At 43.7% G+C, this 15,583-nt stretch overlaps 1 non-coding gene across 1 annotated transcript; it reads left to right on the forward strand.

The window, feature by feature from the left end:
* The first annotated feature begins 10,859 nt into the window (after positions 1-10,859).
* Positions 10,860-10,966, forward strand: LOC111761501 (U6 spliceosomal RNA). The gene has a single exon (XR_002794847.1). It is a non-coding gene; the product is annotated as a U6 spliceosomal RNA (small nuclear RNA).
* Positions 10,967-15,583: the final 4,617 nt, after the last annotated feature.

Below are 15,583 nucleotides of genomic sequence, written 5' to 3' on the forward strand. Positions count from 1 at the left end.
AAGGCCGTCCAGCCTCACCGCCGTCGTCATGTGCTCACCTAGCCCTTCAACAGACGTGCTGCGCCGCGGGGCTCTGCGCATGCACAGCGAGCGGCGAGGGGGTGGGCACTGGCCCTGGGAGGGCGCGTGGGGAGGGCACCCAGCCGCTGCAGAGGGCTAGGGCGTTCACAGAGCGGGTAGCGCACCTTGGACCTGTCGGTGAGGTGCGGAGATGGGAGCACACGTGCACACCCGTGTAGCTTATGAAGGGACTATGTCTAGTACAGCGCTGACCCCTCGGCGCCCCGCCCTGTGCGCCCCCAGAGGTGTCCGCTCCCCCCGCCCCCGGAACTTGGCGCTGGTTCCCACTCACGTTTCTTTATGGTTTTACCACCTGTCAACATCTCTAAGTAATATATGTTGTGGTTTTGGCTGTCCTTTCTAGACACTGACGTGGCTCCATGCCTTGCTTCTTTCACTCACCTGGCCTTTTCGAGACTGATCCGTGTTGACGTTTGCAGTGGGGCGCCGAGTCTCACTGCTGCGTTGCCCTCGCTGGGTGGAGGCGCCAGCCCTTCCCATTCCACACTGCAGGCTTTTGGGACTTGCTGGCTTTGGGCTTTTCCTAAGTCTGCTCCCGCGTACATCAGCACTTGCAAGCCTTTGGGCATCTTCCTGGGAGTGGAATTGCTGGGCTGTCGTGTGCCTTCCTGGCAAATGCCAACTTGTTTTCCAGACTCTAGCCCATGTGCATGGAGTCCGATGACTCCACATCCTTGCCAGCGTTTGGTGTTGTGCGATTTTGACCTTCGAGAATCTGGGGAGAGTGTTAAGGTACGTCTTTGAGATTTTGGTTTGCATTTCCTCAATTACAAAAGAGGTTGAGCACCTTCTTGTACGCAAAAGGGCTACCTCCTCCATGAAGCATTTGCCCCAGTCATTAGTCCATTTTCCATGGATTGCTCATCTTTTCCTTTTTGCTTTGTGGGGGATCTGTACATATAGCTTGACCCTTTGCAGGTGAACAATGGAATTTCTTCATCAGTCCAAATGCACCACACCCTTGCTCTTTGGGCCTTGTATGAGCAGTCTTTCCTGCTTTTGTTCTCTAAGAGTTGTATGGTTTTGCTGTGTGCGAGCCTTTGCTCTACCTGGAAGTGGCTTTAGTGTAGCACGTGAGGCGAGGATCCAGGTCATGTCCCCAAAGGTGGAGCCACGGCCCCAGCACCTGCGCCTGCCTTGGGGTGTCGTGGGTCCCAACTCCACAGACAGGGCGCTGTGTGGTGTGCATCAGGCAGCAGCTGGCACTCACATGCCCCGTGATGCCCATCCCCAGAGAGGCTGCAGGAACGAGGGCCCACTCACCCCACTTTTCCTCAAGTTTCTAGGCTATTCTGTGCCCTTTGCTCATCCAACAAAACAATTTGTCAGGTTCCTGGGAAAGCCCTAACAGGACTTTTATTGGAATTGCATTGAATCTCTACGTTAATTGAGGAAAAGTAACATCATTAAAATATTGAGTCTTTTATCCAAAAACATGATTAATTTTTTCATTTACTAGACTTTCTTTTAGGTCTTTCAAAAATTTTATCTTATAATGTTCTCCTTGCAGATTTTGAACATTTTTTGTTAGATTTAGTCCTTGGTAACATTATAATTTTATTGTTTTAAAATAATTTTCTAAAGACTTTTTGCTGATACATAGAAGTCAATGTATTTTATCTTACCTTTGTAATTATCCCTTAATAATTCTAATACATGATCAGTTAAATTTTTTTAAAGGGTTTTTTTTTTTTAGATTTATTTATTTATTTATTTCCCCCCCTCCCCCAGTTGTCTGTTCTCTGTGTCTATTTGCTGCATCTTCTTTCTTTGTACGCTTCTGTTGTCGTCAGTGGCACGGGAAGTGTGGGCAGCGCCATTCCTGGGCAGGCTCCACTTTCTTTTGCGCTGGGCAGCTCTCCTTATGGGGCGCACTCCTTGAGCGTGGGGCTCCCCTACGCGGGGGACACCCCTGCGTGGGAGGGCACTCCTTGTGCGCATCAGCACTGCGCATGGGCCAGCTCCACACGGGTCAAGGAGGCCCGGGGTTTGAACTGCGGACCTCCCATGTGGTAGACGGACGCCCTAACCACTGGACCAAGTCCGTTTCCCTAAATTTTTAATAGAATTGACTAGGTTACATTACAGTTTCATTCCTGGTCATAAAAGATAATGCCTTTACATTTGGCCATTAAAACTACTGTTTGCTGAAAGTTTTATTGCAAATTCCTAGTTTCAAAAATTATTAAAAAAAAAAAACAGCATGACTAGTTTTCTGCATCACTTGAGATAACCATATGATCTTTCTATTAAGGTGAGGAATTATAATAAATTTTAAAATACTAAGCATGGGAAGGGGATGTGGCTCAACAGATAGAGTGTCTGCCTACCATATAAGAGGTCCAAGGGTTCAGTACCCAGGGCCTCCTGGCTCGTGGGGTGTGCTGGCCCACGCGCAGTGCTGCTGCACACAAGGAGTGCCGGCCCACTCAGGGATGCCCCTCCGTAAGGGTGTCCCCTGTGCAAGGAGTGGCCCTGCGCAAGGAGAGCCACCCCGCATGAAATTACAGCCTGCCCAGGAGTGGTGCCACACACACAGAGAGCTGACGCAGCAAGATGACACAGCAAAAAGAGACACAGATCCCCCACGCCCCCTGATGAGAATACAAGCAGACACAGAAGAACACAGCAAATGTATACAGAGAGCAGACAATGGGGGGGAATAAATAAATAAATCTTTAAAAATATATATTAAGCAATCCCTAGGAATAACCCCAAGTTGAATGCATTGTATTATCTTATTTTATACATAGCTGGAATAGGATTCACCACTATTTTTCCTTTCTTGTAATGTCTCCATTTGTTTATTAATTAATTAATTTTTAACTGTGGTTAAATGAACATAACACAAAAATCGTTTTTACCATTTTAAGTGGGTCATTCTTTGACATAAAGTACTTTGACAATACTGTGTAACTTTCAACACTACCTATTCCCAGGCTGTTTTCATCATCCCAAACCCAAACTCATACTCGTTTACCAATAACCTGCCCATTGCCCTCTTCCCCTCACTCCTGGAAATCACTATTCTGCTTTCTATCTCTATGAACTTGCTTATTCTAGGTATTTCATGTAAGAGAAATCATGTAACATTTGTCCTTTTGTGTCTGGCTGCTTTCACTCAACCTGATGTCTTCACAGTTCATCCCTGTTGTACAGCATGTACTGGCACTCATTTTTATGGCTGAATAATATTCCACTGTGAGGACAGACGACATTTCCCCTATCAGTTAATCTGTTGATGGATACTTCTACCTTTTGGCTATTGTGAATGATGCTGCAATGAACATTGGTGAACAAATATCTGTCTGAGTCCCTGCTTTTCAATTATTTTGGGCTTATACCCAGGAGTGGAATTGCTGGATTGTTGGGTAATTCTGTTTAACTTTCTGAAGAATTGCCAAACTGTTTTCCATAGTAGTAGCTGCACCATTTTACATTCTTGCCAGCAAAGTATGAGAGTTCCTATTTCTCTGTGTTCTCACCAACACTTGTTACTTTTCATTTCTGTAATAGTCATCCCAATGGGTGTGAAGCGATATCTCATTGTACTTTTAATTTGCATTTTTCTAAGGTTAATGATCTTGAGCATGTTTTCATATAGTTATTGGCCATTTGAGTATCTTCTTTTGAGATATGTCTACTCAAATCCTTGACATATTTTTTAATTGTGTTGTCTTTAGATTATTGAATTTTTGGAGTTCTCTCTATATTCTGGATATTAAACTGCGGCAGTTTTGAGCTTTTATGGACCCCAGAAAAGATAGTGTCCTTAGAGTTAATCCACTCCTGTGGGTATGAACCTACTGTAGGTGGGACCCTTTGATTAGGTCACTTCAGTTAAGAGCTTTTAAAATAGATTACTTCAGTAAAGTGTGACCCAGGGTGGGTCCTGATCTCTTTACTTGAGTCCTTTACAAACAGGATGAATAGGGAGAGAGACAGAGAAGCCCATGGAAGCTGAGAGAGGAAGCCATGGAAACCAGGCAGCTATAAACAAGAAGATGCTGCCATGTGCTTGGCCATGTGACAGAGGAGTCCAGGAGTGTTGGCAGCTGGTCTTTGGATGAGAGTGCCACCTGATGCCTTGATCTGAACATTTTCACAGCCTCAAAACTGTAAGCTTTTCAGTTAATAAATCCTAATTGTAAAAGCCAACCCATTTCTGGTATATTGCTTTTAGCAAGCTAAAACATAAACCATATCAAATATATAGTCTTAAACTAATAACCTAGTTCCAATCTAGATTGACAACCTAATTCCAATCTAGTTTCAGTAGTATTCAAACTCTCTACTTCTATATATCTCCATCCCTCCCCCTTTTTATTGCTATTGGTTCAGATTATATCTTTATACAGTATATACCCATTAACAGACTTAAAATGTTATTTTACACATTTGCCTATTAAGTCACGTGGGGGGAGGAAAGCAGTTACTATCCAAAAGTACAATAGTTCAGGATTTTATATTTACCTATGTAGTTACCTTTACCCATTGTAGCAGTTTGATATTTTTATGAATTCCAAAAATAGATAGTGGATTATGTTTGTAAACTGGTAAGAAATCTTGCTGGGGATTCCTTGTATGTGACAAGTTGCTTCTCTCACTTTCAAAACCCTCTCTTTGTCATAGGGTTTTGACAGTTTGCTATAATGTGTCTTGGTGTAGCTCTCTTAGAGTCTGTCCTGCTTGGAGTTTGTTGAGCTTCCTGGATGTGTCTATTCATGTCATTCATCAGATTTGGGAAGTTTTCAGCCATTATTTCTTCAAACACTTTTTCTGACCCTTTCTCTTGTCCTTCTGTGGCTCCAGTAATGCATATGTTGGCACACTTGTGGTATCCCACAGGTCCCTCAGGAGCTGTTCAATTTTGTTCATTTTTTTTCCTTCACTTCCCATCCTGCATCATTTCTTTTTTCCTTTTCCTTTTTTTATAATTATGGGCTTTCATTCACTGCCATGCATCATTTCATTGGTCTTGTATTCAAATTTGCCTGTCCTTTCTTCTGTCCCCATTTGTTGTTGGAATCCATCTAGTGGGTCTTTCAATTCAATTACTGTACTTTGCAGCTCCAAAATTTCTATATGGTTCCTTTTTATAATTTCTATCTTTTTTTTTATAGTATTTTCCTAATTTCCTTTTCATTCTTTATATATGGAGTCCTTTAAGTCATTGAACATATTTAAGACAGTTGATTTCAAGTCTGCCCGATCATTCCAATATATGAGCTTCCTCAGGGATGGTTTCTGGCAAGTTCTTTTTTTCCCCCGTGAATGGGCCATACTTTCACATTTCTTTGTGTGTTTTGTAATTTTTTTGTTGCGAACTGGACGTTGTAAATATTAAATTGCTAAAACTCTGGAAATCCAGTTCTCCCTCTCCTCAGGGGTTGCTGTTGTTGTTGTGGGATAGGCCCGTCTATTTGTGATTTTTCTAAACTATTTTTGCTTCCAAAAGGAATGGAGGAGAAAAAAGAAATGAAAAAAGGCACTGGCTTTTAAAGAGTCCTCTGCTGCTTTTGCCTGGTGGGGACTGGAGCGAGGGCCACTCTCAGAGCTGGCCTCCCAGCCGCCTGAAGCAGCTGATCAAACGCAGGGAGGACTGGCCAGACCGCACCCCCCGGCCGTTGGACGGCTAGGTCCTTCCAGCCCAGGCTGGCCCCGCACGCTGCTCCAGGATTCGGCTGGAGCCCGCGCTGCTGCCAGCCATGTGGTTGGGATGGGGGACCGTGGCCCTGCCCTGGAGGTTGAAATTCCCTGGTTTACTTCAGTTTACCAGCTTCTTCACCCAGATCTTACCTTGATGCTGCACAGTGTTTCTCTAGACTCCACAGTTGCAAAAGAGTTGGTTCAGACAGTTCCTGCCAGTTCAAGAGTTGTTTTCCCCCCTCTCCCTCCCCTCCCCCTCCTCTGCCCTGCTGTTTTTGCTGTCTGTGTCCATTCGCTGTGTGATCTTCTGTATCTATTTCTCTTTTTGTCTTCTCTTCTCATCTTTCTCCTCTAGGAAGAGCTGGGGAGAAATTCGATCCTGGGGACTTCTGGTGTGGAGAGAGGTTCCCTGTCTATTGCGCCACCTCAGTTCCTGGTCTCTGCTGCGCTTCACCTTGACTCTCCCCTTTGCCTCTTTTTGTTGCATCATCATCTTGCTGTGTGACTCACTTGCATGGGCACTGGCTCACCGCGCGGGCACTCATCTTGCCGCATGGGCGCTGGCTCACTGCTTGGACCCTGGCCCACACAGGCATTCACACGGTCACTTGGCTCACCATGGGGCACTCAGCCTGCCACGAAGGCACTCACGTGGGCACTTGGCTTACCACGCGGGCACTGGCTCACCGCACGGGCACTCATGTGGGCACTCGGTTTGCCATGCAGGCATCACGGGGGTACGCAGCTCGCTGTGTGGGCACTGGGCTCGCCACGCAAGCACTGGCCTGCCGCACAGGCATGCTTTCTCTTCTTTTTCACAGGAGGCCCCAGGGATTGAACCCAGGTCCTCCCATATGGTAGGTGGAGGCCCTATCACCTGAGCCACGTCTGCTTCTCTCAATAGTTGATTTGCTGGAGGGACTAATTTCTGGAACCCTCTACACCACCATTCTCCCACAATCCTCCATTTCCCTCTTTGGTTTTGATAGCTAGTCTCATAAAATTTTTATCTAGAAATAACTTCTGTGGCATTGGGAGTATTTGTTCCTGAATGTATGGCAGAACTTGCCTGTAAAAGCATTGAGGCCTGGTGTTTCCCTTGTGGCAAGATTTTAAAATACTGTTTACATTTTTTTTATGCTTATAGGACTGTGTAAGGTTTCTGTCTCTTCCTAAGTCAGGTTTGTATTTTTAGGAATCTATCCACTTCAAATGGATTCACATAATTTTGTTTATAAAGTGCTTTTAGTATCTGTTTAATGTCTGCAGCATCTGTGGTTATTTTCCTCTTTTTTATTCCTAGTATAATTTATTGGTGTTTTTTTTTCCTTGCCTATTCCAGTCAGAAGTTTGTGTACTTCATTAGTTTGCTCAAACAAGTTTTTCTTTATATTGATGTTCTTTAATCTTTATTATTCTTTCTAGAATGTAGCTTTATGTGAAGAGGGGTTTGTTGGTCTGTTTGGCTATACATAGTATATGCTCAATAGATATATTTTAATATGAGTCCTTTCATATTACTTGCATTTATTCTGCTATTTTATACTTCTTAGGTTCATTGCTTAGTTCATTACTTTTGTATCTGTCTTCTTTCGTAATGTAAATTGTTAAATACATATACTTCTAATCTCTGACTTAATGCATGTTCTTTTTGTTTTCAGTTGGGTAAGTATCTATTTAATTTCCATTATGAGTTCTTATTTGACATATGAGTTGTTTTACAAGCGTGTGCTTTAATGTTTGAAAGCCTGGTCTTTCTAACTCTCTTTTTGATGTTGATTTCTAACTTACCTGCATTGTGGTTGGATAAAGCATTCTGCCCGAGGGCAGTCTTTTGATGTTGGACTGGCTTTATGGCCTACTAAGTAGTGGCAAATGGTTATAAAGGTTCCACATGTCTTTGAAAGGAATGTGTGCACTTTGATTAGTGAGTGCACCGCTTCATATCTGTCTTTTGGCCCATATCTGTCCATTAGGTCAAGCTTACTAATAATGTGTTCTAATCTGCAACATCTTATCAGTTATTAAGTGATGCTGAATGCCAATTTCTCTTTAGAGTTTTTTAAAGATTTATTTACCACCCCCCCTTGTTGTTTTCACACTTGCTGTCTGCTTTCTGTGTCCATTTGCTGTGTGTTCTTCTGTGTCTGCTTGTCTTCTCTTTAAATGGCTCTGGGACCTGATCCTGGGACTTCCTGGGTTGGGAGAGAGGTGCTCAATCTCTTGCACCACCTCAGCTCCCTGGTCTGCTGCGTCTTTTATTAACTCTCCTCTGTGTCTCTTTTTGCTGCGTCATCTTGTACACCACCTTTCCATGTGGGCAAGCATTCTTGTGCGGGCCAGCACTGCACTTGCACCTGCTCTCCATGCGGGCCAGCTCTCTGATTGGGCCCGCTTCCTGCGCTGGCCAGCTCGCCTTCACCACGAGGCCCTGGGAGTCAAACCCTGAGCCTCCTATATGGTAGACAGGAGCCCAAGCACTCGAGCCACATCTGCTTCCCTCTCTTTAGAGTTTTGACACATATGTATTTTTAAAAAATATTTGTTTTACCTCATTTAAAATAACTTTTTATTTTGAAATAATTATAGACTCTCAGAAGCTTGCAGAGAATTTTAGAGGGACACCCCATCTTCCCCAATCTTAATAACACAATAGCAAAACCGAGAAGCTGGCACTGGTACAATTCATAGAGCTTATTTCTATTTCACCAGTTTTCTAGGCACCAGTTTGCCTGTGTGTGCAGGTCAGTGCAGCTTTCCACCCGACTAGCCTTGTGGAAGCACCACGGCAACCCAGCTCCTCACGCTGCCCCTCAGGGCCGCACTCACCCCCTCCCCGTCCCCTGACCCCACCACAATTGCGTGTTTTACAAATGTTACATAGATGGAATCCTGCACGCTGTAGCCCTTGGTATTAGCTTTTACCACTCCGCGTACTTTCCTGGAGCTTTATGCAGGTCGCCGTTGCTAAGCAGGATTCCACGGTGTGGCTGGACCCGTTGGTGTGACCAGTCACCCATGGAAGGATATTTGATAGTTTCCAGTTTGGGGCTACTACCGACAAAACTCCTCTGAACATTGTGTGCATATTCCTACATGGAAACAAACCTTAATTTCTCTAGGATAAATGCCCAAGGCTGCAATCGCTAGGTTGTGTGGGAAGGTAGTTTTCGGTTTTGAAAGGAATTGCCACACGATTTTACGGAATTGCTGCACTGTTTCCACCGACGATGTGCAAGGGTTCCAGTTTCTCCACACCCCAGCATTTGGTTTTATCACTTTTTTTTTTTTAATTTTTCATTTTAGGCATTCTGATAGGACTGTTGTGGTAACTTTACTTGGCTTTCCAAGTTTTACAATTTTTAAATAAATTTTAATTATGCTAAAACATATGTAATATAAAAATTATTTCAACCACTTTTAAGTGGACATTTCTGTGACATTAAATGTACTGAAAAGACTGTGCAACTTTCACCACAGTCTATTTCCAGACAATTTTCATCATCCCAAACTGAAACTCATACCCATTAGGCAATAAATCTGCATTTCCCCTGCCCCAACCCCATTAACCACTATTCTTCTCTCTGGCTCTATGAATTGCTTATTCTAATTTCATATAAGAGAAATCGTACAATATTTGTTCTTTCATGTCTGGCTTACTTCATTCAACTTCATACCTCCAAGGTTCATCCGTGTTGGAGCATATTCCAGCACTTCACTTCTCTTTTTATCTCCCTTCCTCCCCGCCCCTCCCTTCCCCTCCCTTCCCCCTCCCCTCTCCTCACTTGAGCCACATCCACCTCCCTCACTTCTCTTTATGTCTGAGCAATATCCCATCATATGGACAAGCCACATTTTTTACCCATTCTTCTGTTGATGGATACTTGGATGGCGTCCACCTTTTGGCTCTTGGGACTAATGCTGGGATGAACGATGGTGAGCAGATAATCGTCCACCTTTCTGCTTTCGTTCCTTTGGGTATGGAATTGCCAGATCCTATGGTAAGTCTTTAATTTCCTGAGGAGCTGCCAAACTGTTTTCTATAGTGGTTGTACCATTTTACATTCCCACCAACAAGTACTAAGGTTCTTTATTCTCCACAGCCTTGCCAATAATTGTTATTTTCTGTTGTTTTTTTAATAGTAGCCATCCAAATAGTTATAAAGTGATATCCCATTCAGCTTCAATTTGCATTTCTCTAACAACCAATGATGTGTTGAGCATCTTTTCATATGCTTTTGGTCATTTATGTCTTCTTTGGAAAAATAACTATTCAAAGCCTTGGCCCATTTTTAAAGTTTTGTTTGTTTGTTTTTTGTTTGTTGGGTTGTTAGAGTTCTTTATATATCCTAGATATTAAAACCTTTCAGATATTTGGTTTCTGAATATTTTCTTCCATTCTGTAGGTTGCCTTTTCATTTTCTTTCTTTCTTTTTTTTATTTATTTCTCTCTCCTTTCCCCCCCAACCCCCCCCCCCCGTTGTCTACTCTCTGTGTCCATTCGCTGTGTGTTCTTCTGTGTCCACTTGCATTCTTGGTGGCAGCGGGAATCTGTGTCTCTTTTTGTTGCGTCGTCTTGCTGCGTTGGCTCTCAGTGTGTGTGGCACCACTCCTGGGCAGGCTGCACTTTTTTCGCATGGGACAGCTCTCCTTGCTGGGTGCACTCTGTGCATGCATCAGCACTGGGCATGGACCAGCTCACCACATGGACCAAGAGGCCCTGGGTTTGAACCCTAGACCTCCTATGTGGTAGGTGGACGCTCTATCAGTTGAGCCACATCCGCTTCCCTTGTAAGGGTTTTAATAGTATTGGCTCTTATATTTATTTTGTTGATCCATTTTGAATTAATTTTTATGTGTGGTGAGAAGAAGGAGTCCAAATTAATTCTTTTGCATATTTTGTAGATTTCCAGATGTCCGAGCACCATTTTTTGAAGAGAAAGTTCTTTTTCCATAGTTTGGAGTTGGCACCTTGTCAAAAATAAACTGGCTGTGTGTGTCTTACCCAGTAGCACGCCCGCAATCCATTTCTCGGGTTGTGTATTTATCTCATTTCCAGTTTTCTTCTTTCTTAAACTCTTCACTCCCTTGCCTAAAAAACAAACAAACAAACAAAGAAACTGGTCACAGTGCTCGCTTCCACAGCACATACACCAAAATTGAAACAATATAGGGAAGATTAGCGTGGTCCCTGTGCAAGGATGACTCGCAAATTCGTGAAGCATTCCATAATTTTGTTGGCGTATAGTCGAATAAAAAGAAAAACAATGAAAAAAATTAAAAAATAAAAAATAAACTGGCCATAGATGTGTGGACTTTTCCCTGGACTCTTGGTTCTAGTCCATTTGTCTGTGTGTCTATCCTTATGCTTGCACCACACTGTTTTAAGTAAGTAGCTTTGTAGTAAGTTTTGAAATCAAGCAGCGTGAGCCTCCAGCTGTGTTCCTTGTCAAGTTTGTTTTGGCTCCTCAGGCCTCCCTTCCAATTCCACATGCATTTCAGGATCAGGCTTTCCACTTTACAGAAAAGGCTGGGCGTTCTGCTGGGGATTGCAGTGAATTTGGGGGTCTCTTTAGGCAGTATCATCATCTTAATATTAAATCTTCCAATTCACGCACACGGGTTGTCTTTCCATCTTTATGGGTCTTAAATGTTTTTCAGACGCGTTTTGTAGTTTTCAGTGTCCAAGTCGTTCACCGTCTTGGGTAAATTTACTCCTAGGTATTCTATTCTTCTACATGCTATTGCCAATGGGATTCCCCCCTCCTTGATTTCTCCTTCCAATTGTTCATTACCGGTGTCTAGAAACCCAACTAACTTTCAGCATGTTTACCTGTATCCTGCAACTTTACTGAATTTGTGCATTAATTTGGCTAGCTCTCTTGTGGATTCATTGGGATTTTGTATATATAGGGTCATGTAATCTATAGTAAGGATAATTTGATCTTTTCCTTTCCAATTTAGATGCCTTTTCTTTCTTTCTCTAGCCTGATTGGGCTAGAAGTTCCAGTAAAATGCTGAATAACAGTGGTGACAGCAGGCATCCTTGTATTGTTCCTGATCTTAGGGGGATAGCTTTCGGTCTTTTACCAGTAAGTATGCTATTTTCCGCATGTTTTTCATAAGTGCCTTTAATCATGTTGAGAAAAATCCCTTCTATTCCTAATTTTCTGAGTGTTTTTGTCATGAAAGAATGATAAAACCCCTTTTCTACATCATGAGATGATCATGTAGTGATTTTTAAAATTTCTTTCTAATAATGTGCTGTATACATAGACTGATTTTCTTATGTTGAAACGTCCTTGCATTCCTGAAATAAATCCCACTTGGTCATGGTGTATAATGCTTTTAACATACTCTTGGGGGAAGAGGATGTGGCACAGGCAATTGAGCTCCTGCCTACCACACGGGAGATCCGTGGTTTGGTTCCTGGTGCCTCCTGAAGAAGACAGCGAGCTGGTGCAATGGGCAGGTGTGGCAAGCTGACACAAGATGATGCAACAAGAGGCACAAGAAGAAAAACATGATTAGAGACACAATAAAGCAGGGAGCAGAGGTTCCTAGTGCCTCCAAAACAGACAAGCAAGACAGTGAGCTGGTGTGACAAGCAGACGCGGCGAGCTGACGCAACAAGGTGACACAACAAGAGACACAAGAAGAAAAAACATGATGAGAGACTCAATGAAGCAGGGAACAGAGATGACTTAAGCAATTAGGTTCCTCCCTCCCACCTCGGAGGTCTGGGCTTCAGCTCCCAGTGCCTCCTAAAGAGGCAAGGAAGGTGAATAGACACAGCAAGTGCAAACAACGATGGGGTGGGGAGAAATAAATAAAATAAATCTTTATATTTATACATGTACACACACACACACTTGGATTCAGTTTACCAGTATTTTTTCGAGGGTTTTTGCATGTATATACGTAAGGGATATTAGTCTGTAAGTCTCTTTTCTTGTGCTGTCATTATCTATATTTGGCATAAGGATAATGCTGGCCTCATAGACATATGCCTGTGTTTTGAAAGAGTTTGAGAAGTTTGAGAAATATTGGTGTTAAATCTTCTTCCTTTTTTTTTTTAGATTTATTTTTTATTTCTCTCCTCTTCCCCCCATTGTCTGCTCTCTGTGTCTGTTTCCTGTGTGTTCTTCTGTGTCCACTTGAATTCTTGTCAGTCACACCGGGAATGTGTGTCTCTTTTTGTTGCGTCATCTTGCTGCGTCAGCTCTTCGTGTGTGCGGCACCACTCTTGCGCAGGCTGTACTTTTTTCACACAGGGCTTCTCTCCTTAAGGGGAGCACGTCTTGCACATGAGGCTCCCCTACGCAGGGACACCCCTGCATGGCACTCCTTGCATGCATCATCACGGCGTGTGGGCCAGCTTACCATACAGGCCAGGAGGCCCTGGGTTTGAACCCTGGATCTCTTATATGGTAGGTGGACACTCTACCAGTTGAGCCAAATCTGCTTCCCTTAAATCTTCTTTAAATGTTTGGTAGAATTCATCAGTGCAGCTGTATTAGTCAGGGTTCTCCGGGGAAACAGAATCAACAGGAGATATCTGTAAACAGTGTGAGATTTTATAAAATTCTCTCACATGACTGTGGGGATGCGCAAGTCCAGGTTCTGCAGGCAGGCTGCAAACCAGGGGCTCCAAAGTCCAGTGAAGGCTCTTGATGAGTTCTAGGAGACATTTGCTCTCTAAAGATGAGCTGGGAAATTTTCTCTGAATGCTGAAATCGCTTCCCCTTTTAAGGCATTTGACTGATTGGATAAAACATCACTCACTGCTGACGGCGGCAATCTCCCTGGTTGATTGTAGATGTAATCTGCCATCTATGCTATAAACTCATTGCCGAGTAAAGTCCATAAATGTCCTTGTATTATAATTAGTTCAGTGCTTGTTTGACCAAACAATTGAGCACCATTACCTGGCTGAGTTGAAACATTAGCCTAACATCCACCCCTTGTCAACTTGGCAACCATACACATTACCCTAAACCATACTTAGTCTCTAAGTAAAAACAATAACAAACATGCATATATATATATATATTTCTGCCTAAGAATATTCAACAGTCCTGCATACAACCAGAAACACATTAATTCCCTACAGAATAGGGTGCAAATCCTTAGGTAATATTCACTTACTCGCTTTTGTTTTTTAAAAAGGTTTATTTTATGTATTCCCCCCCCCAATTGTTTGTGCTCACTGTCTTTTCTCTGCTCTTTGTGCACCCTCTGTGTCTGCTCTTTTTCTCTTTAGGAGACAATGGGAACTGAACCTGTGATCTTGGATGTGGTAGGCGGGATCCCAATCACTGGAGCCGCATCTGCTTCCCAATATTCACTCTTAAACTTGACATCCTTAAATATTAGGACATGAAACTAAAACAGCTTATCATATGATAAGGGAAAGGGTTAGGGAAGAAAACAAAGATATGCAATTTATGCATATACACAATCTTACTCATAACAAAAGAAGGAAGAAAGTTTCGTTATCATTACAGTCCTCGTTTCTGTAACTGGTCACATGACCAAAGTGCATATTTTTCACTACCTTCTTCCACTCCCCATTCCATGTTCCCATTACCCTCAGCAGGCACTTCAGCTGGCCATTGTTCTTGCCTGGTGGGGTGATCCAAACTTTCATTCCTGGAAATTCTGGGCCATTGTTGGTCCTTCTTGGATTGGGCTATTGCAATTTTCCATTGACTTTAATCACAGGGCATGGTAATAAAAAGAGATGCCCTAGGGGATCTCCTGTATTCCAGGCAAACTCTTCTTTACCCCCATTGTGTAGGTGCAGTCCTCTTTCCCCTTCATAGTCAGGATCAGTCACCCCGGCCAGGACAGTATTTCCCTTCTTTGACTATTGATTCAGAGGCATGAGAAGTCCAAAATGGCCAGGTGGCAGTTTTAACTTCCAGTTCAATGGAATCACTGTTGTGTTCCCAGATGACAGCTCCTCCTTTTGGGACTAAAACCTGTAGACCAGCAGAGCTTGGGGTTGCAGGGATGGGAAGCAAAACTTTTCCTAGTGGGTCACTAGGGGTAACAGTGAGTGGGCCACTCCCATTTCCACCCCTTGATTCCTGGACCTGTGAATCCTGGTTATGGGAGAAATAGCACCATGGAGTGGATGCTGATTTAGAGCTTACACAGCCTCCTGGAGAACACTGCCCCAGCCCGGCAAGGTATTGCCACCTACTTAGCACCGTAATTGAGTCTTCAAAAGGCCATTCCACCGTTCTATCAACCCAGCTGCTCAGGGCGATGGGGAGCATGTGAGGCCAGGGAACTCCATGGGCGTGTGCCTGCTCCCGCTCATCATTTGCTGTGAAGTGGCTTCCTTGACCAGAAGCAGTGCTGTGTGGAATGCTGTGGTAAGACATTCGGTAAGTCCACAGATGGTAGTTCTGGAAGAAGCATTGCATGCAGGAAATGCAAACCCGTATCCAGTGTATGTGTCTATTCCAGTTAAAACAAATCGCTGCCCCTTCCATGGTGGAAGTGGTCCAGTGTAGTCAACCTGCCACTAGGTGTCAGCCTGGCCACCTGGAGGAATGTGCCATAGCGGGGGCTGAGTGTGGGTCTCTGCTGCTGGCAGGCTGGGCACTCAGCTGTGGCTGTAGCCAAGTCAGCCTTGGTAAGAAGCCCGTGTTGCTGAGGCCATGCACAACCTCCATCCCTGCCTCCATGGCCACTTTGTTCATGAGCCCATTGGGCAAGGACAGGAGTGGGTGGGGAAAGAGGCTGAGCATTAGCCACAGAGTGGGTCATCTTATCCACTTAATTATTAAAATCTTCCTCTGCTGAAGTCACCCTCTGGTGAGCATTCATGTGAGACACAAAT

This window comes from Dasypus novemcinctus, chromosome 8, assembly GCF_030445035.2.
Source record: "Dasypus novemcinctus isolate mDasNov1 chromosome 8, mDasNov1.1.hap2, whole genome shotgun sequence".
Lineage (NCBI taxonomy): Eukaryota > Metazoa > Chordata > Mammalia > Cingulata > Dasypodidae > Dasypus > Dasypus novemcinctus.